At 37.2% G+C, this 22,368-nt stretch overlaps 1 protein-coding gene across 1 annotated transcript in view; it reads right to left on the bottom strand.

Annotated features, from left to right (window-relative positions):
• LOC110459794 (orexin receptor type 2-like) overlaps positions 1-22,368 on the bottom strand; it is a 171,634-nt gene that overhangs the window by 77,121 nt on the left and 72,145 nt on the right. Inside the window, exon 2 of the mRNA XM_021512242.1 lies at positions 3,735-3,811. The gene's annotated coding sequence lies outside the window, so the exon portion shown is untranslated. The remainder of the gene's footprint in view (positions 1-3,734; positions 3,812-22,368) is intronic.

The raw sequence follows: 22,368 nt of genomic DNA, 5'->3' as shown, positions 1-22,368 counted from the left end.
GGTCAGTTCCACTTTCGATTTACCGGCCGACACAACTGCCCTGTTCCCACACTCGACGGGCGCAGATTTGTCAATTGTTCCTTCGGCTAATTCATGAAAGACTTGTTCAGTAGCAAAATACTTGTTTTAGTATCGGCTACTGAACAACCACACCAATCTTTAAGAACGGCAAGTTGCCGTTTCAGCTTTAGAATTACAAAAACCAACTTGCAGACGACGAGTTTTCCACAACCGGAAATTAATAATATAAAACTAATTTTTGAAGCAGAAAACGGGGAAAAAATCCGGATTTCGTATTTTTCGTTTTTTTTCGCAAATAAAAAAAATTGGGGCGGGGCCTCAAAGAGGGGGCGGGCGGGGATGAGAATCTAGCAAATAATTTATTATGGCCTTATATAGAAACACATTAAACCTCATTAGACGCTAGATCTTATATAGAAACACATTAAACCTCATTAGACGCTAGTCGCTAGTGTTTTATTGGTTTCTTGTCGAGACCATTCTATTTCTGTTTATTTTATATCCTAATTGCGAGCATAACTTTAAAAGTACATTTCTCGCACGGAAACGAAGCAAAAATGCAGACAGTACATTTCAACGAGACAGGAAGTGACTGATCATGAAGCAAAGCTGATGCTTACTTTATTTACATCGAGGAAAATGTTGTACACACCGAGTTTTCCTTCTGGATGAAGATATTACATCTTTTCCATAAAAGAAAATGTTTTAAGTACGGGAATTTCCGGTGTACAGGCCATAAATATTCATTGCTTGGAGGAAAACCCTAAAACCGACCTTGGGTCCATGAAGGTTCAAAATGTTTGTTACAGTGCGTCGCCTAGTTCCTGTCTGAGTACAATAAATGCTGACTCATGACCGGATCTCTCCCTTTGTGCAGACCTTTAATAGTATCATTTAGAAACGCCATTCAAGACGTACACTTGCATGATATAAAAAATCATATTTTGCATACAAAATTAAGAAACCGTTCTAGTACTTTGTAAGTGATCTGTTTCGTGTTAACCTTATTGATTACCAACGTTGTATATGTGGCTTCCCTATAGAAGACACACACCATTTCTTTTTTTACCTGTGATAAATATAACGAACAAAGAATTAAGCTTTATCGTGAACTAAATGAATACATGCCTCTTAATTCAAATCTACTTTTATTTGGAGATACATCTCTTTCGAAACAGGAAATCATAACGATATTCATGCATACTCTGCAATACATTCGTGACTCTTAAATATTCCAGTTACAGACAGTCCCATTGTTACTAAATTATACAGACATGTTAACGGTCGATATATCACAACCTTTGACATTTACTTAAGTAAAAAACATGGTATCATTCTGTACAATGGTTGCCTTTGAGGTAGCTAGAAGCGTGGGCGACTTATGAACTCGTGTTCCTGTTTGTTAGAGACTGGCAAAAGATCGAGGTCAATTCACGATTCAAATGCCCCGATTAACAAATGGTTTAATATCATTAGGGTTCTACTTAACAATTCGTGTTAATGTTGATATGTACTTTTACAGAGGAAAAACTTTTTTTTTTGACAGAAAGACTCGAATATGAGACTACAGAGGGCCGACCAATTATTACATTTCCAAAACAGAATGAAAACAATATTTCAGTTTCATTTGTAATGTTCCATAACATATTAAGAACGACAGAAAGAACAAACCGGAAATTGACGACGGTAGTTAAGGTTAGAAGCGAGCGTTATTAGCCGGGAGTGCTAAATAGGTTATAGCAGACCATCGTGAGCTTTATGTACAAAATTGTCTTTGATCGTTTTTGATTGTCTATCAGACTTACTTTATGATTATGGGGAATCCATACAAACATCCAAGTAAACAGCCCGCATTACAGTTTAATCGAAAAACGTATCCGATAGATTCAGTAAACACATATAGAAATAACGTCAACGTATTTCAAGTCTACAGTGACATTCACGCAATAACAAGTTTTCACATAGAGTTTGGTTTACATCTCATTATCGTACAATAGATCATGACAACAATGTATGCAGGCGAAGATATGCATTTTCTATGAACGAGACGCAATTGTTTGACGTCATCAACAATGTAACATTTTTGATTAATATGCCATTACTATAAATAGTATGTATTTCCTATATTGACAGATACGTATAGTGGTTTTCCGTTTTATTTAGGTTATAGAGAGTGACAATCACTCTAGTCCCTGTTAACTTTTAAAAAGTGTAGACTTCGATGTGTATTGTGATGACCTTTACATTGACAGTGCACGTGCCGTTGTGCCAAAGATATGACGTCACTGCTATTTTCGTAAACGCCAATTCGTTGAATGGTTTTCGTATAAAAAAGATTATTAATGTTGTTATGATAATTATTAAAACATTAGCTGATGAAGAAACTCTAAATTGAAAAGGTTCTCGGGAAGAAGTTTCTGAAACTATTTTTTTGTGGCGCAGCGAGCTCCAAACAAAATGCATGTAATGCGTCCTTCCGTCAGTCATCGGTACAATTTATATAGAGGAGACGTGTCCAGAAAAATAGTGTTTCTCAAATTATATAATACATAGAATCTAACACTCGTGATCATGTAATTTTGAATCTATTAAACTCTTCGTTTATTAATTTCATATGAAATTAATAAACTCGTTCAATAAATTCAATATTACATGAACACTCGTGTCAGATCCTCTATTTAATGTATAGCGTTTGTAACCCAGTGCCTGTAATCTGCCTCAAATAAATTAACCGTCAGGAGACGCTTCAAGGGAAAACAACTTTCTTTCATAAATACCAAAATAGCAGGTTTTTTTTAACTCAGTAATACAACAATTATAAAAACAACATTTAATGCTTAGCTAATTATTTAAATCAAATTTCAATGGACGCGTAAGAGAGGCGGCACGTATAAACCCGGTTTAAGCCTCCACCGGTATAAGCATGTATGACAGACAAGTCAGGTCGACCGGTGATATTTCCTTTGTCTATAAACGCATTATCGAATAGGGGAATAATCTGAAACAGGACGGTTGACCTCTTTACTCAGATCAAATATGCGATCAAAAGAGATATTCTGAAGCGGGGACAACACATGCCGGGCGGCCTATCCGCCCTTGAAAACATCTCTGAAACTGTTTTCTTGGAACGAAATAAAGCCATAGTCTTTATCTCTGACGCCGTGTCTCCGCCCGATACGGGTGCTTCCCCGCGACACATGGATGATATGAAACATGTGCTCATCGGACATGTACGTGTTAGACACGTCCGTATCGGCCCCGATCACGCATACAATCTCGCTAAGTGACGCGATGTTGATTGTCACGTGAGATCTTCCGGAAGTCAATGCCAAGCATTACGTAACAAACTAGAAAAGAAACATGTCTGGCTATGTTCGCAGTAATCCGCTTTTGATACACATGAGTGATTTTGAAAATCAAGTTATGTTTTATTTCCGGTTAACACATGGAAACTAAAGCATGATATCGATTCATTTAATAACGCCATTATTGAATAATCTTTTAAATTTGTACAGCTCTGTGAACCCGTCCTCTGCAGTATTCACTATAAGCTGTAATGTTTTTCTACATCGTTGCGTGACATACTTATAAAGCATTTGTATTCCCCTAATTTGTAGACGAAAACACAGTCTGTTGACTGAACTACGTATACTCGTACACAATGTACCGTGTAAGCGATACAGATTAGGTGCTGTATGCATTATGTAACTTACTTGTACGCTTTTGCGACGTCACCGGAGTTTAAATTGACTTGTCCGCTGTCCGTGAAACTTTGACGTGTTGTTTCGCTCTGTAAGTAAAGAATATGACCGCTCTTAGCACGGAATGTGTTACTTCTATAAAGACTAAATGCATTACCATAGTCATGTATCACTATTTATGAAGAAACATGTATTTGTGATCGTTCATTGTCGTTTGTCTGTGTTGATCTAGCATACCTAGCGGACAGCACAGGGACCTGAGAATTTGCTACCGTTGATATGTTAATTAAGACCTGGAGTGATAAAGAGTAATGTTAGAAGTTTTAGAGGTTTAGGTCAATTCCTGGTTAAAATGACATCCTAATCGTACATACCAACATCGGGTGGCATTATCACCAATAATTGATCTTAGCCCCCAAATCGTCTAATATTTCTCTTTCCACATCAGGACAGGTGTAAACATGCCATCTGAGAAAAAATCCCCATGTCCCTGTGGCGGACAGAGGAAATACAAAATAAAGTACGACCGATCTTACTTCTGAGCCATATGTCAATATCATATTATACTAACAGTATTTACATAATGTACAATTCTGTCTCATTTCATGGTTCATACGATCTATAAAAGCTGAAACACGGTTTGTTTGTTTGTGTTTCACGTCTTTTCAACAGCTATGGTAAGTTAAAGACGTGCCAGGTTTTGGGTGATGAAGCTGCGACACTGCCCAACATAGGCCTGAACCCGCGAGCTAGCGGTGCTTAGTGATCGATTAGACGCCTTAATCACTCGGTCACCGCGGCCTGCCTGTGGTACGTTTGATAAAAATGTAATTGCAAATTATTCTGAAAGCTGGAGTTTGACAAAAAAAATTCGTTCAATTTAAAATTATTATCAAACTCCAAATTTTCATTATTGGTAATTTAAGGAAATGACGTTTATTACCCCTTTTTTTGAACAAAAAATGTTTAATTTGCAGTTTTCAATTTGTGAAGCAGGAAATAGCAGTCGAAGTTGAAGAGATTACTACGAAATATAATTAGATTAAATTGAATTTTCCACAATAAAATATAAAAGCATTATCTCTTTCTCGCTTTGATTCACCTACATATCTTTTCAGTCTTCTGTACACAGTAAGGAGCAATTTGACTGGCTGTTGATCTTTTATACACAGTAAGGAGCAATTTGATTAGCTGTTGATCTTTTATACACAGTAAGGAGCAATCTGATTAGCTGTTGATTCCCCTGATATGGAAATGCAGGTCATCCTACATGATCCTTTATGTCAGATCGTCATACGATAGTAGTGAGCTGTGGCACAGTGAACAATCTCTGATAATGGTAGTCAATGGGATCTTAGTAGGATACCTGCTTTGCTGGATCTCAACAGAAGTCCTGCTTTTGTCATGGCCTATTCGTATAAGTGGAGCAGTCGGTTTGCTATTTTTCATATGTAATCTTTCAGGGGAAACACTTCGCGAACCTGTTAACGTTAATGCAGGCATTGCTAGTTTTGCAAAGTCTCTGCAGAAAATAGTATAAAACCACTAAACGAATAACCCTGGTCCAACCGTTAAGAACGCGATTTCGAACGCGATAAACGAAAGCGGCCCTGGTGACAATTTTTGTATCTAAACAAATAGAAGTCATAGATTTGATTGGTAGACGGGTTGGTTTGGTTTTATTTTGTTTAATGTCCTATTAACAGCTAAGGTCATTGATCGACGTGCATCCATGTGTGTATATACAGGAGACAGGGTTTGTTGGTGTGCTTGGCTCCTTGTGATAGCGCGGATCTGATGCCGACTTTATAGTGCTATCTCACTTAAATACCATGCCGAAGGCACCCAGTACAGCATTCCGCCCGGTCACATTATACTGACAACGGGTGAACCAGTTGTTGCCATTTCCCTAAATGCTGAACGTTAAGGAGGGAATAACAACTACCATTTTTAAGGTCTTTTGTATGTCCCGGCCTGAGGACAGAACTCATTGCCTTCCTCACCCTGGCGAACGCTCAACATTAAGTCCAAAAGTGAGGTGTTGCAAAGCAATGCGCTAGGAAATAAAAGGTAGATAGAAGTAGAAAGAAAGATAAAAAGATTGGTTGACGGAATACATAACCGCATGTGAAACATTGCGGGCTCACGCCGATGAGTTAAACAAACTGTAGTTTCAAAAAAATAGACTATACAAAGGACCTATGAATACTATAGAATACTTATACTTAGAACTCTGTTGATTAGACTTGAAAACAAACACGTAACGATATGTTTTTAAGACATGAAATATCGTTTCCTCATTGAAATCTCAACGTCTCAAAGAGCTATGGCGGAAAACTGCCCATATTTCCCTAAGTCGGCATTTATGAAAACGGAAAAATATTAATCAGTCAATAATATCTAGCAGCGCAAATGCATAATAGATATAAAACAAATTTTTGTTTTTAATATTTAGGCATGTGATCTTTTTCCTTAATTTATCAATAAGATATTTTCAAATCAATGGTACATTTTATTTATATTTTAATTACATTCCTATTGATTTATCTTTTACGGAATCATGTCAACACATCACTGTACACGTGTACAGTACAGCTACGTTTTATAGATAAGACATCATCTTACAAGATATTTATGAACTTACCCTCGAATTGACACTAGTAATTATTAACAAGAAATCACCCTGTTTAAAAAAATTCAATTTTGCGTATTCAGCGTCTAAAATACGTCGTGTGCTAACTCCTGTGCTCCAGCCAATATGTCTGACAGCGATGTCGCGGACGTATCCCTAAAATATGGAATGACTGTAGTTTTGAATCAAGGCACATCATGTTTATGTCGGGCCATCGAAACGTGTCTGCTATTAGATTCTACAACAGGTCCTTTTCAACAGAACAGAATAATTTGCTGTCCTCTACACTAGCGTCCGTTGCAAGTGGCGAAGCAGGTCAAATCGTCCCGGCTCATCAGCCAGTCACCTCATCGACAGTAACACATGTCGAATGATCAAAGGATGAGCTATTCCTGCTGACTTTTTGCAACTAGGCATTTTTGTTTCAAATGAGGATCTATTGTCAATTTTCAGATGATCAATGCTTGTTACACATGCTGGTAATATAAATTAAATTATTAAAAATATCCGAAGTGGAACTATTTTTATATTGCTCAAATGTGTATTTCGTCACCGTTCTTTCCCGCGAAAAAGGCTGTTCGATTAATGTTTTTTTCATGACGGTGTTTTGCTTTTTTACGTGAAAACCCCCCATTTTTTCTTAATTTCAAATAATAAAAATGGATAGAATAGAACGTACAGTGTAAATATAAATTATTATAAAAATATAAATGTTATAATATCTTTTTAACATTTATGAGAGTATGCACCAAACGGAACTGTGTTGCATACTCTCATAAATGTTAAAAAGATGCATTTCAAACCTTAGATACAGTGTATTAATTGGAAATTGTACAGTATTGTATTGTGAAACCGCTCAAATGCACGTGCAATCGTGCTTGCATTTCTGGAAGTGCATTCATTTCGACCAATGGGAACAACCCTTATAACACAGACATGGTATAATTCAAAAGAGCTCTCACATCCGAATCTGCGAGGAAATAAAAAAAGATCAAACGTAATTATACCAAAGAAAATTAGACAAAAACACTCCTCATAATTGATAACAATGCCATAGATATCTAAAATGTACATACAGAATACAATCAGGATTATAGAAACTAATAACCGGAACTGACAGGACCAAAGTAAACGTCATATCAACAAGTGTGAATAATTGAAACAGTGTGTCTTACTGCACGTGATGTCAACACATGGCCTTACACTTGTTGACATTGAATATGAATGACGCCCGCAGTAATTGTATAACTAGTATATATACTGTGACAGCTAGTGATGGATTTTCATTTTACTGGTGTGTATTTACATGGACGTTTCCAATTAACATCATGGTGGTGCAGCAGTATGATATTAAGACATGACACGTTTTCAGCGCACACTGGTGGCATGGAAACGAAGAACGACTATTGCGACGCCCCCTGGTGGCCGATTAAGGAGTATGGCAACGTCAACTGTCGGTTGTATTGTTACTTAGGGGATAACTTTACATTATTTTGAGAATGGTGGCGTCATATCGTCATAATACCGTCACAAATTGAGTTTTCCTGGCGACGCGGTAGGGAAACAGTAGCTTCATTAGCACTATATCCCAATTCTTATTCATATCATCTAAAACTACCGAAATAAACAACAATTTTAGGTAATTCTTAGGCTTTTTGTTTTTCAATATATGGTTCACTTCGTGTGTAGATAAGGACCATAAGTAACATTCAAATTAAACCAGAAATGCATGGACCTTTTGTGTTAATGTTCACAAGATACAAGATACATGTACAAGAATGTATTTGTACAAGAATGTTTATTAAATGACAAATATGGTTAAATTTGAGCATAGACTATTAGTATCTTATATTTCGAAACACGAATTAAGAAACGGAAAAACGAAGCAACGGGTAGCGGTACAAGACAAGAACACACCCTACAAGACCTAAAATTACAGAATTTGGAACTCTTCGATGCCGCAATGCGGAAAAGGCGACATGATGAAACTAAAACCTTTTATTATATATTTACCGTACATGTTAAAAAGATGTGATTAATTTTTCTGCGCAATCATTCTTTGCAAATATGGGATATGCTAAATCTGGCTGGCTAATTTGTTTTCGTCTAAAAAAAAGGGGAAAAATGATATTTTCAAAATTGTGGCCAGTACAAACGCGTTTTCATGGTTTCTGAGCTTATTCTGGTTGTTGGAAAGAGAGAAAAATACTCTTTCATGCCCAAGGGTGTATGAAAGTTTTATTTGAAATTCCACCTTCGGAATTTTAAAATTCAAAAAAGCCGTGGGTTTTGCCAAATTTGAAAATCTCGCGGGTTTATTTTCTGTATCCTAAATCCATGGACATGAAAGAGTCTCATAGCATAGCACTACGAAAATGAAGCTAAAACAAGCACACAGCCCTGGTGAAAATTAGCACTAAAAGCAAAAGAAGATATACAACAATGCCATACAAGCTTAGTATAAATAGACAGCAACACATCACTTTCAGCATGCAAATATATATTAAACTTAAAACTTATAAACTTAACACTCATTTGTCATGGCGTCATGCTGGGTAATAATGATTTTAGCGAAGATAGAATATTCTTTGAGGTTGTTTTAAAGCAGTTTTAGCAAATGCTGATTTGTTTTTAATAACTGCTCAATTCAGATAATAACTTATAGCCAAGGCACACGTATTTTTAGATTTGAATTGAAATTTCTTTAAAACGTGTAAGTCTGATGATAAATCTATATAAGATTTTGGTGCACGACGACAATATTTCCTATCCCGCCCTCGGTATACGACATCCAGTCTATAACAGATAGGTCTCCGCTTCCAGACTACATAGTCGCACACATTTATCAAAATATCAAAATGTCGCTCTCGTTAGGTTTTCAAATAGCGAAAAAAATAATTCTTATCTTAATCTCACGCTTAATAAACTGTATCTGTCTGGTGTATGGGGCTGTCTAACAGTGCCTGATTGTCTGACGACTGTATCGGTACGGGTTACGCCGGGACTCCCAGTGGAACAGCCACGCAATCTGACGACTGTATCGGTACGGGTTACGCCGGGACTCCCAGTGGAACAGCCACGCAATCTGACGACTGTACCGGTTCGGATAACGCTTGGACTCCCTACGGATCTGTCACGCGATATTCCACCAATCACTTCATATCTGTTTTGGTTAATTTTTTGCTCTCGGCCGATTAGATAGTTCGTCAAAGAAGGATTAGCTCGGCTCGACTTATTTGATTTTTAAGACGTGATTACAGTTCGGAGACTAGCTATACGCTTCCAATCAATACATTTGTTTAATTGTACGGAATACCGTGACGTTACCTTTATCTCTTATTAATAAACTGCCGAGTTCCGCTAAAAGCCTTTAAAGTACTTGATACAACCAACGATAGCAGACATTTTGGGGACGTGTTTGTCTTAATTTGCGGACAGTGAAATGTCTAATCCACTTTACATATGAATTATGGTCAATAAACCTGACATAGAAGTTTATCTTATTGGTTTGTTTGTCTTCTGAAGTCGGCAGTTTAGTGTTAGGTACCTCATACCGAGGGAATAAATATCTACACACAAAAATAAATTCATTACCCATACATCTGTTTGTTTAAGTAAACATATTAAAAATAGAAATATAACAATACACTTGATTGTAGTCCTGGTTTCTATTATCATATGAACCTACCCCAGAATCGCAAAAAGTTAAGATTTGTGATACTGGGCCAGGAACACGTGCGCTGTTTCTCTAGTGTGTGTATGTAAAACGTTACTACAGACATCTGAAGAACGTAACGAGGCGACGTGTGAACTGTCTTGGGAGCTTGTGTAACTTGTTCGCTATCAGACATGTCAGTTATTCATATTGCGTGAATGTGAAACCAGTCTGCCTATCGTCAACATTGCTTCATTATTTATAAGATGTCTTGTGGTTTATACCGCTTAATTTGTTTTCTATTTTTTTTGCAAGTCCCAGAAAAAGAAAAAATATAAACTACTTATAATAAGATCGAATTTGAAGAAAACTTCTACGATCACGACCAAAATATCTCGACGTCAACACTGATGATGTACGAGAACAACAGGCTATGTGTTTTTTCTGGAAAGTGATATGTAATGAGGAAAGAGATAGGTTCGGCTACCTATTCGAGTGTCTAGAGAAACCATAGTAAGTGCTATGGTAGACTATATATTTGCAGTCACACAGGTTGTAACATAATAAGAATAACACCTAAACCATTCTGCTTAAAAGTTAGGGTTTTGAGAATCGGAATATTAGTGACAGATTACATGTTGATCCAGCTGTGGCGATGATACGGAGGCTGGCGCGGAACAGGTATTTTTTGCTGAACTTTGTGTAACGTCTGTATGACAAGGGTGTCTGTCATGTTCAATGAGACCAGGAGATTATAAGACTCTTTCATTCTCAGGAGTGTAGGATAGGGAAATTCCATCCTCGGGATTTTCAAATTTGGCAAAAGACTCGGCAAAACCTCTGGTTTTACAAAATTTGAAAACCCCTTGGGTGGAATTTCACTATCCTACACCCTTTGGCGTGAGAGAGTACTTTTTTTTCTCTCATTCCAACCACCAGAATAAGCTCAGAAACCATGAAAATGCGTATGGACTGGCCACCATTTTGAAAATATCAATCCCCCCATAACTTTTTAGACGAAAACGAATCAGCCAGCCGGATTTAGCATATCCCCACTGGCAAAGAAAAAATACTCGCATCTTTCTAACGTGGTACATAATTACTAATATTTATATTTCCTATTTGTCTTCATTGCTTATTTTTAAATATTGTTAGTGAAAAGGGCTGGGGTTCAGAAGACCAGTTATACTATTTTATTAAAAAATATTGGGAAACAACTACATAAATAAGAATATAAAGCTTTTCAACATGATAATTATATATCTAACCTGTGTTTAATATGCATAAATTAAACTATTTGGTGGGATTGAATTCCCAAACTCATCAGTGGATGGCCTTGTGTGATACAATGGACTTTTTGGCCTGTATCTGTTGGGTGGGGTAATTTAATCCCATCAAATGTTTATACATGCAGCTCCATCAACAAATTATTTTTCTTTTCTCTTCATAATATGTTTATATATATATACCGGTATATATTTTATATGTCTTTTCAATATCAAAATAAAAGGATAGACTTTAAACCATTAGATTCAATTATAATAAAAATGAGTATTAGTAGTTGTTTCGACTAACTTGATTATTAATTTGATAATACCAACTTGTTTATATGTGTTTGTATGTGTTCTAATGTCTATGTCTATGCTTGTACCACTGTCTGTTACTATGTTTGGAAAGGGCTGAAATAGGCTATGCCTGCTGCCCAATCCATTTGTCCTTTGACAATAAAATTTATTGAAATCCTTCTAACGTGTACGGTAAATATTTCGTAAAAGGTTTTTAATTTCATCACGTCGCCTTTTCCGCATTGGGGCATTGGAGAGTTCCAAATTCGTGACGTCACGTCATTGTCGAGCCATTGTGACGTCAGGTCACGTGAAATGCGGTGTAATATTAATAAAATCTTCGGTTTTTAACGACTTAATCCTGAAGGTAAAACATCGGCCCTCATACTAAAATGAACCTTAGCAATAATGATCACACAGTGGTGAAGTAAACATTCGGAGACATATCATCGCTTTATCCGTAAATATAAATCGTGATCATTACGGTGCCAATCCACCAAAACTGATGCAACTGATGTACCAATCCACCAAAACTGTTACAACTGATGTACCAATCCACCAAAACTGTTACAACTGCTGTACTAATCCAACAAAAGTGTAACAACTGCTGTACCAGTCAACCAAAACTGTTACAACTGCTGTACCAGTCCACTAAAACTGTTACAACTGATGTACCAATCCGACAAAATTGTTACAACTGCTGTACCAATCCACCAAAACTGTAACAACTGCTGTACCAGTCAACCAATCTGTTACAACTGCTGAACCAATCCACCAAAACTGTTACAACTGCTGTACCAATCAAACAAAACTGTTACAACTGTGGTACCAATCAACCCAACTGCTGTACCAGTCCACTAAAACTGTTCAAAACTGTTACAAATGATGTACCAGTCCACTAAAACTGTTACAACTGCTGTACCAATCAAACAAAACTGTTACAACTGCTGTACCAGTCCACTAAAACTGTTACAACTGTTGTACCAATCAACCAAAACTGTTACAACTGTGGTACCAATCAACCAAAACTGTTACAACTGATGTACCAATCCACCAAAACTGTAACAACTGCTGAACCAATCCCCCAAAACTGTTACAACTGCTGAACCAATCCACATAAACTGTTACAAATGATGTAGCAATCTACCAAAATTGTTACAACTGCTGTACCAGTCAACCAAAACTGTTACAACTGCTGAACCAATCCACATAAACTGTTACAAATGAGGTAGCAATCTACCAAAATTGTTACAACTGCTGTAACAGTCAACCAAAACTGTTACAACTGCTGTACCACTTCACTAAAACTGTTACAACTGCTGTACCAATCAAACAAAACTGTTACAACTGCTGTACCAGTCAACTTAAACTGTTACAACTGCTGTACCAATACACCAAAACTGTAACATCTGTTGTACCAGTCAACCAAAACTGTAACAACTGATGTACCAATCTACCAAAATTGTTACAACTGTTGTACCAATCCACCAAAACTGTTACAACTGATGTAGCAATCTACCAAAATTGTTACAACTGCTGTAACAGTCAACCAAAACTGTTACAACTGCTGTACCACTTCACTAAAACTGTTACAACTGCTGTACCAATCAACCAAAACTGTTACAACTGCTTTCAACTGATGTACCAGTCAACCAAAACTGTTACAACTGTTGTACCAATCCACCAAAACTGTTACAACTGCTGTACCCGTCAACCAAGACTGTTACAACTGCTGTACCAGTCAACTTAAACTGTTACAACTGCTGTACCAATACACCAAAACTGTAACAACTGCTGTACCAGTCAACCAAAACTGTTACAACTGCTGTACCAGTCCAACAAAACTGTTACAACTGCTGTACCCGTCAACCAAAACTGTTACAACTGCTGTACCAGTCAACTTAAACTGTTACAACTGCTGTACCAATACACCAAAACTGTAACAACTGTTGTACCAGTCAACCAAAACTGTAACAACTGCTGTACCAGTCAACCAAAACTGTTACAACTGCTGTACCAGTCCACCAAAACTGTTACAACTGCTAAACCAATCCACCAAAACTGTTACAACTGCTGAACCAATCCACCAAAACTGTTACAACTGCTGAACCAATCCACCAAAACTGTTACAACTGATGTACCAATCTACCAAAATTGTTACAACTGCTGTACCAGTCAACCAAAACTGTAACAACTGATGTACCAATCTACCAAAATTGTTACAACTGTTGTACCAATCCACCAAAACTGTTACAACTGCTGTACCAATCCACCAAAACTGTTACAACTGATGTACCAATCCACCAAAACTGTTACAACTGTTGTACCAATCCACCAAAACTGTAACAACTGCTTTACCAATCCACCAAAACTGTTACAACTGTTGTACCAATCAACCAAAACTGTTACAACTCTTGTACCAATCCACCAAAACTGTTACAACTGCTGAACCAATCCACCAAAACTATTACAACTGCTGAACAATCCACCAAAACTGTTACAATGTTACAACTGTTGTACCAATAAACCTACAACTGCTGTACCAATCCACCAAAATTGTTACAACTGCTGAACCAATCCACCAAAACTGTTACAACTGCTGAACCAATCCACCAAAACTATTACAACTGCTGAACAATCCACCAAAACTGTTACAACTGATGTACCAATCAACCAAAATTGTTGCAACTGCTGTACCAATCCACCAAAACTGTTACAACTGCTGTACCAATCCACCAAAATTGTAACAACTGCTGTAGCAATCCACCAAAACTGTTACAACTGATGTACCAATCCACCAAAACTGTTACAACTGTTGTACCAATAAACCAAAACTGTTACAACTGCTGTACCAGTCAACTTAAACTGTTACAACTGCTGTACCAATACACCAAAACTGTAACAACTGTTGTACCAGTCAACCAAAACTGTAACAACTGCTGTACCAGTCAACCAAAACTGTTACAACTGCTGTACCAATCAACCAAAACTGTTACAACTGATGTACCAATACACCCAAACTGTAACAACTGTTGTACCAGTCAACCAAAACTGTAACAACTGATGTACCAATCTACCAAAATTGTTACAACTGCTGTACCAGTCAACCAAACCTGTTACAACTGCTGTACCAGTCAACCAAACCTGTTACAACTGCTGTACCAGTCAACCAAACCTGTTACAACTGCTGTACCAGTCAACCAAACCTGTTACAACTGCTGTACCAGTCAACCAAACCTGTTACAACTGCTGTACCAGTCAACCAAACCTGTTACAACTGCTGTACCAGTCAACCAAACCTGTTACAACTGCTGTACCAGTCAACCAAAACCGTTACAACTGCTGTACCAGTCAACCAAAACCGTTACAACTGCTGTACCAGTCAACCAAAACTGTCTTCCTGCTGTACCAATCAACCAAAACTGTTACAACTCTTGTACCAATCCACCAAAACTGTTACAACTGTTGTACCAATCAACCAAAACTGTAACAACTGCTGTACCAGTCAAACCAAACTGTTCCAACTGCTGTACCAGTCAACCAAAACTGTCTTCCTGCTGTACCAATCAACCAAAACTGTTACAACTGATGTCCCAATACACCCAAACTGTAACAACTGTTGCACCAGTCAACCAAAACTGTAACAACTGCTGTACCAGTCACCCAATTTCAGTAAAACGACTGTTCCAATCCCACCAAACTAAGGGATACCCAGTCCACTGCAAAATTCCAACCTATGTCATAAAAACAAGCGCATCGTTCTAATCAAACTCGAAATAACCTCGATACTTGTATCTGTCTAACTCGAGATAATTAACCAAAACTGTTACAACTTCTGTACCAGTCAACCAAAACTGTTACAACGTCCACTAAAACTGTTACAACTGCTGTACCAATCAACCAAAACTGTTACAACTGCTGTACCAGTAAACCAAAACTGTTACAACTGCTGTACCAGTAAACCAAAACTGTTACAACTGTTGTACCAAGCCACCAAAACTGTAACAACTGCTGTACCAGTCAACAAAAACTGTTTCAACTGATGTACCAGTCAACCAAATTGTACCAATCCACCAAAACTGTTACAACTGATGTACCAATACACCCAAACTGTAACAACTGCTGTACCAGTCAACAAAAACTGTTACAACTGCTGTACCAGTCCACCAAAACTGTAACAACTGCTGTACCAGTCAACCGAAACTGTTACAACTGCTGTACCAGTCAACCAAACCTGTTACAACTGCTGTACCAGTCAACCAAACCTGTTACAACTGCTGTACCAGTCAACCAAAACCGTTACAACTGCTGTACCAGTCAACCAAAACCGTTACAACTGCTGTACCAGTCAACCAAAACTGTAATAACTGCTGTACCAGTCAACCAAAACTGTTACAAGTGCTGTACCAATACACCAAAACTGTAACAACTGTTTACCAGTCAACCAAAACTGTTACAACTGCGGTACCAGTCAACCAAAACTCTTACAACTGCTGTACCAATCCACCAAAACTGCAACAACTGCTGTACCAGTCAACCAATTTCAGTATAACGACTGTTCCAACCCCACCAAACTAAGGGATAACCAGTCCACTGCAAAATTCCAACCTATGTCATAAAAACAAGCGCATCGTTCTAATCAAACTCGAAATAACCTCGATACTTGTATCTGTCTAACTCGAGATAATTAACCAAAACTGTTACAACTTCTGTACCAGTCAACCAAAACTGTTACAACTGTTGGACCAATCCACCAAAACTGTAACAACTGCTGAACCAATCCCCCAAAACTGTTACAACTGCTGAACCAATCCACCAAAACTATTACAACTGCTGAACAACCCACCAAAATTGTTACAACTGATGTACCAATCAACCAAAATTGTTGCAACTGCTGTACCAATCCACCAAAACTGTTACAACTGCTTTACCAAGCCACGAAAACTGTTACAACTGTTGTACCAATCCACCCTGCTGTACCAGTCCAACAAAACTGTTACAACTGCTGTACCCGTCAACCAAAACTGTTACAACTTCTGTACCAGTCAACCAAAACTGTTACAACTGTTGGACCAATCCACCAAAACTGTAACAACTGCTGTACCCGTCAACCAAAACTGTTACAACTGCTGTACCAATCCACCAAAACTGTAACAACTGCTGTACCAGTCAACCAATTTCAGTATAACGACTGTTCCAATCCCACCAAACTAAGGGATAACCAGTCCACTGCAAAATTCCAACCTATGTCATAAAAACAATCGCATCGTTCTAATCAAACTCGAAATAACCTCGGTACTTGTATCTGTCTAACTCGAGATAATTAAGGTACCTATCTAACCCAACCTGAAATAACCCCGGTAACTTTCTATCCAAACTCGAGATAACCACTATCCAATGTAACCAAACTCGAGATAACGATGGTAGCGGTCTTACCAAACTTGACATAACCACGGTACCTATCTAACCAAACTTGAAATAACGACTGTACCAATCTAACCGAACTCGACATTACGATCGTACCAATCTAATCAAACTCGCGATACTTTCCTTACCACAGATCGGTCTCAAAATAACAGCAGTACCAATCTAAAACCAAACTCGCGATAACCCCAGTACGTATCAACACCTGCTCAGTGGTTGCGGTTACAGTTCTCTTTACGTATAATGCTCGATACATGTACAACCTGTCCTGTAACTTTCCTCGAAGAAATGAAATTACAGACATTGTAAAGACGTACTGGATTTCTATTTAAATGGAAAAATCGTTTTTCTGATTCTCCTCCTCTTCCTCCATGATAATATCGTTTAATTATATATTTATAATGAATTGAAATAAAACACAAAAAGTCGATAAAATTATTGCAATGGTCTTAAAACATTTTATTCGGGTTACCCTATTGGTTTAGCCGCTGCCTCGTATGATTAACCACTAGTTTAATAGGCTTGTCATATCGGTGCAGAAATGCAGACTTGCACTAATAAGACGTATCTATACCAGGCAAACACCTCAAACGATACCAGTTTTGCCATATGTTCCTTACATTCTGATAACAGAAAGGAAAACTAATCAAAGGTTCAATCATCCTAATGCACTTCCGGTATACTCCGCGAGTTTATATATATATAACACCCATTTTTCAAACATATATCTAGATGTAACATTTTAGTTTTTAAAGACTGAGACGGAAGTTTTAACAAGCACTATAAACTATGATTTAATTCCACAACAGGAAAAATGATGTTTAAAGACACTGGTTTTAAATCAAGATTGAGATTATTAAAATGCTACCAACTGACAATGTTTAGACAGCAATAAGACGATAAGAGCTTTGTGATTATAAACAATAGTTAAATGATATTGAAGCCTGCAAATATCTTTTGTAGTTACATTTTATAAAATACGAAATTTTAAGACCAGCTCACACGAGGTTCTCCTTTAATAAATCGGAAAAAAGTATATTGGCTTGAGTGGACTGTTGATATGATACAACACAAAAATATATTCTAGTAAATTGCCCTGGTTATATTTTAGTAGTTTGTAAAGGAGAGATTAAGCACTACCTGCCATCAATTGATAATGACTAGTAAATAATGTGTCACTCAGAATAACATTCATCAGTTTGATGTGTATAATCAAGGCTAAGTTTGTGTTGAACACAAACAGGAAGTTTCCCTATTTCTGTTTGTGTTTAAAACAAATTTAGCCTTTAAATAATATGTCATTATACAAGATCTCGTTACGTTTCGGGATGCTGTTAATGTACTGTACACGTTATAAACAATGCCACTATATATCAACGTGGTATACATATACGAGTTATCACCCTTGAGTAACTCTCCGGTTCTTCCGCGTGGAAATTCGTTCCATCATAAATTATAAGTATTATTTGTAATTAAGTGAAGACTAGTTATTCGCTTTATTAGATAGCTCAAAAAACGAGCTTTACTTGTACATGGAAACTTAACTGCATAGCCACACGAGAGTACTAAAATGTATAAATACCAGGTTTGTTTAACCTTATAAAGTTAGTGCTGCGAAATAGCGGATGAAAATATTCTATTTCGTTCAATTTGATTGCCCACTTCTCTTATAAAGCAGCCGCAAATTGATAAATTAAAATAAAAAGTGCCAACTGAAAGAAACCCAACACAAACAAGCATTAAATCGTCCAAAATAAAAACCTGAACGGCGTGTCGGGATGTATCTAGCAAACATCAATTGTACATTTATCTTAATGCAATGCATTAGTGAGTGACTTATAGCATCCTGTTATGCAGTCCTAACTCAGTATGAGATAATGATTCAGTTTGAAGCAGCCATTGCCGAAATGACAAAACATTTGATCACGAGAGACGCAACAGACCGACTTCTCTCACATATTGATGATGGACGGACTTAACCGTATCGGAGTATTTTTCGCTTAGGCCTGCAACACTTAGTTAAAATATATTGCCTTTTCTTTGATATTTGAATATAACAAATCGGCATCGCGCGTGCAATGTTGTGACAGTGATACATATATTTTACTATAAAAACATAAAAATATAAAAAGTGCGGTGTGAATCATGACACTGTACCCCGACACAGCCTTTTCCGTCATCATTTTCTAGGCAATGAGCATGATTGGCGTCATTTTGTTGTAAAGGGCGAGACAGTGACAATGAATAGAAGATATTGATTGAAGCAGTGTATAGTATGAAACATGAAGAGTGCACAAGGGAGAGACAAATATAAATAACCTAGTAAAAAAAATTCGGAAAAGTGTAAACAAGCGCCGCCACCTTTTTAGAAGGATGCAAACTAGAAAATAGATAAGAACTATCGGAACCGGACCGTGTATATATTCAGCTGATATTGCCATTAGAATGTTTAAGTACAACCTTATTCTGCAGTCTCCACAAACGAGCTAACAAAAGAAATTATGGATGACAGATGACCATCGTTAAGGAATAAATACAGAGCAGGACATATCAAAAGTACCCCCTCCCCTTCCTCATAACTAACAGGGCCGTGTGTAGAAAGACCACGGGCCTTACACGGAAGATAATCTTCCTACCCAGAATAATATTCCTATACTTGTTGCTTGTGACGGGATAAAACATTTAAATAAATTCAATTTTGGAATGACATTCGGCTACAAGTTTAATTTAAGGTCATACACAAATTTAAACTGGTAAACAAAAAGTGGAAAGGTTATCTGGGTTCAACTATGAATCGGGATTGAGCTCATTTATTGATTTTGAGCATGAGGAGAAGGATATAATGTATATCAGCAAAACGAAACTAACGAAATCGTTTTCAACAAGTAGCTATTATCGGAAAAACCACCAGGAAGAAATAAGCATAGCATAAATATTTGATTTACAGGAGTGCTGCTATAGAACATAGATTATCGCTGTAATTATTACAGAAGTCAGTAGTATAGGTTTATCTTTGGAAGTTGGAAGTAAAGTGTGTTTTTACCCCAAAATTATAACAAGAAGCGGTTAATGACAATTCATAACATTGGCTGAATGTCACCCGTGGGATTTCCAAGGTAGCGTTCTCCTCGCCATGTACTTGGTTGACCTACCACAGTTCGTAGACTACATCTTTTGTCAGTTTGATTATTACACCAATGTGTCTGAGGAAACAAGATACAAAGCGAATATACAAAAAAGTAGTCCCCAGGAAGGTCACACAATTGGCTTCTCATGTTCCATCAAAACAACCACTGTAGATTGTTATCGGAAAAGGAAACGTCGATTCCAGACGAACAGCTACATACACACATTTAGGGCTTCAAGCAAAACCTTATGCATATCAAAATATCTTTATAAAAATGCATCAGCATTTAGTGACAAATGTCAATATGATCATGAAAGACGTTTTAAGATAATATACACACTCGGAGTTCTGTTTTTAAGATAATATACACACTCGGAGTTCTGTTTTTAAGATAATATACACACGCGGAGTTCCGTTTTTAAGATAATATACACACTCGGAGTTCTGTTTTTAAGATAATATACACACTCGAAGTTCTGTTTTTAAGATAATATACACACTGTATGCTGTATACACCATCAGAAGTGGGAAGCCAGTGTTTGGGATCCTTAACGTAAGCAAAAGACGTCGCCAAATTGGAAAAATATTTAAAAGAACCTGCTTCGTCTACGTGTGAGAGAACTATCACACGAGGAAAGAATTTGCAGGTAAATATTGTCCTCTTTAGAATTCACCGATCAGTAGGAGCATGTTACAAGCAGTCGAAGTTCTGACATACTCTTCGAGGGGTTACGCTCACTCATTTACATTCTCTTCACAGATCGCAAGTCGGAGAAACCTTTTCATAGAAATGTTGACTGTGTGTATATGAGGGATTAATTCAAATTAAAGAGTATGAACAGACAAGGAGGAATTTTCTTAGTTTAGTTAAAACCCTTCCCCTCCTAAATACAAAACAGAGAGGAAATTTCAAGGACAACGGGATAGGAATCCTCTCTCAGAGATCACAGTAGACATCAACCGACAAAAAATATCTTCAGTTATCACTTACTTTGTTACATTTACTACAAGGGTTCTTTAAATTATATTTCACCATCACTAAGCGTATAGGCACCTAACACCTAAAATTATTGGTCAAATAATAAAGACAGAGGAATTATATCAGTGTGTTATATGGCTGATGTTAAAATATTTAGAAAAAAATAAATAATTGGAAGCAACAAGCAAATAAAAAAAATAAAAAATAAAAACCAAGAGAAAAAGAAACAAAGGATCAATGAAAAAGCCTCGTCTAAAAGGCTTACTAGGGAGTCATATTTACGTGATATTGGTATTGGTACAGAAAAAAGATGGATGGATAAATTAGTTTGTTGTTCAATATCCTCGCTGGGATTAGGATTTCAGATAATTGAAAAAAATCCAGAAAATAAGCATTAATGACTATTGGGCATTATTACCGTTGACCGCCGAAACACTTACACTGTCCAATGGCCAACTAACATAATTGTGTTTACGAAAGAGGGATGTCTAATGCTGTATTGAGATATGTGGACACTCTATTGCGATTAGAAGTAAATACATCGTCTAGCTATTCATTTTTTTAAAGTTGCGTGTGTGCCTACGTTTCAGCATATGTAGAAAGTTATATAGCAATAAGAATGTCAAATGTTTTCGTGGAATTTAAACCATTCCTGAAAACACCAACCTCATATGCAATCACACCATCAAACTTGTAATTCTTTTTTATATTCTCACATCTCAGGAACAGGAAAATTGCTGTTAACATAAAAATCTGGACAGGAAAGGTATGCTCAGATACATTGTACCACTGAAAATATGTCGGAAGTGAACTCTACTGCTGACAATGATATCTCTGTCATGACTGCTGGCATTGAATTTGATGGGAAACCATTGACAAAGCTCTTACCAACAACCAAGGAAGTTGCGCAATATCATCATGACTTCGCAATCGAAGTCTGCGAGCTTCATCCATTACCTACAGACCTATTAAAGCACTGTCTGGAAGCACTGCTTCCTTTGATTACATCGATCATGAACAAATCATCGGCTTAGTCAATGGTTCCATTGTGTTTCAAGAAGGCACTTGTTAGTCCATTGTTGAAGAAGCCTGGAATGGACAAGGATGAGTTGTCATGCTTGAGTTGTAATTGTCAGCTGCATTTAACGTCATCGACCATGGCATACTTTATAAACGTCTGGAGTAAACTTATGGAGTGACTGATACGCACTATGCTGGAAACAGTCTTATCTGAGTGAACGACGAAAGTGTATTGCCATCGGAT

Source organism: Mizuhopecten yessoensis, unplaced genomic scaffold (genome assembly GCF_002113885.1).
Source record: "Mizuhopecten yessoensis strain PY_sf001 unplaced genomic scaffold, ASM211388v2 scaffold10225, whole genome shotgun sequence".
Classification (NCBI taxonomy): domain Eukaryota; kingdom Metazoa; phylum Mollusca; class Bivalvia; order Pectinida; family Pectinidae; genus Mizuhopecten; species Mizuhopecten yessoensis.
This window is presented reverse-complemented; position numbering and strand designations above follow the sequence as displayed.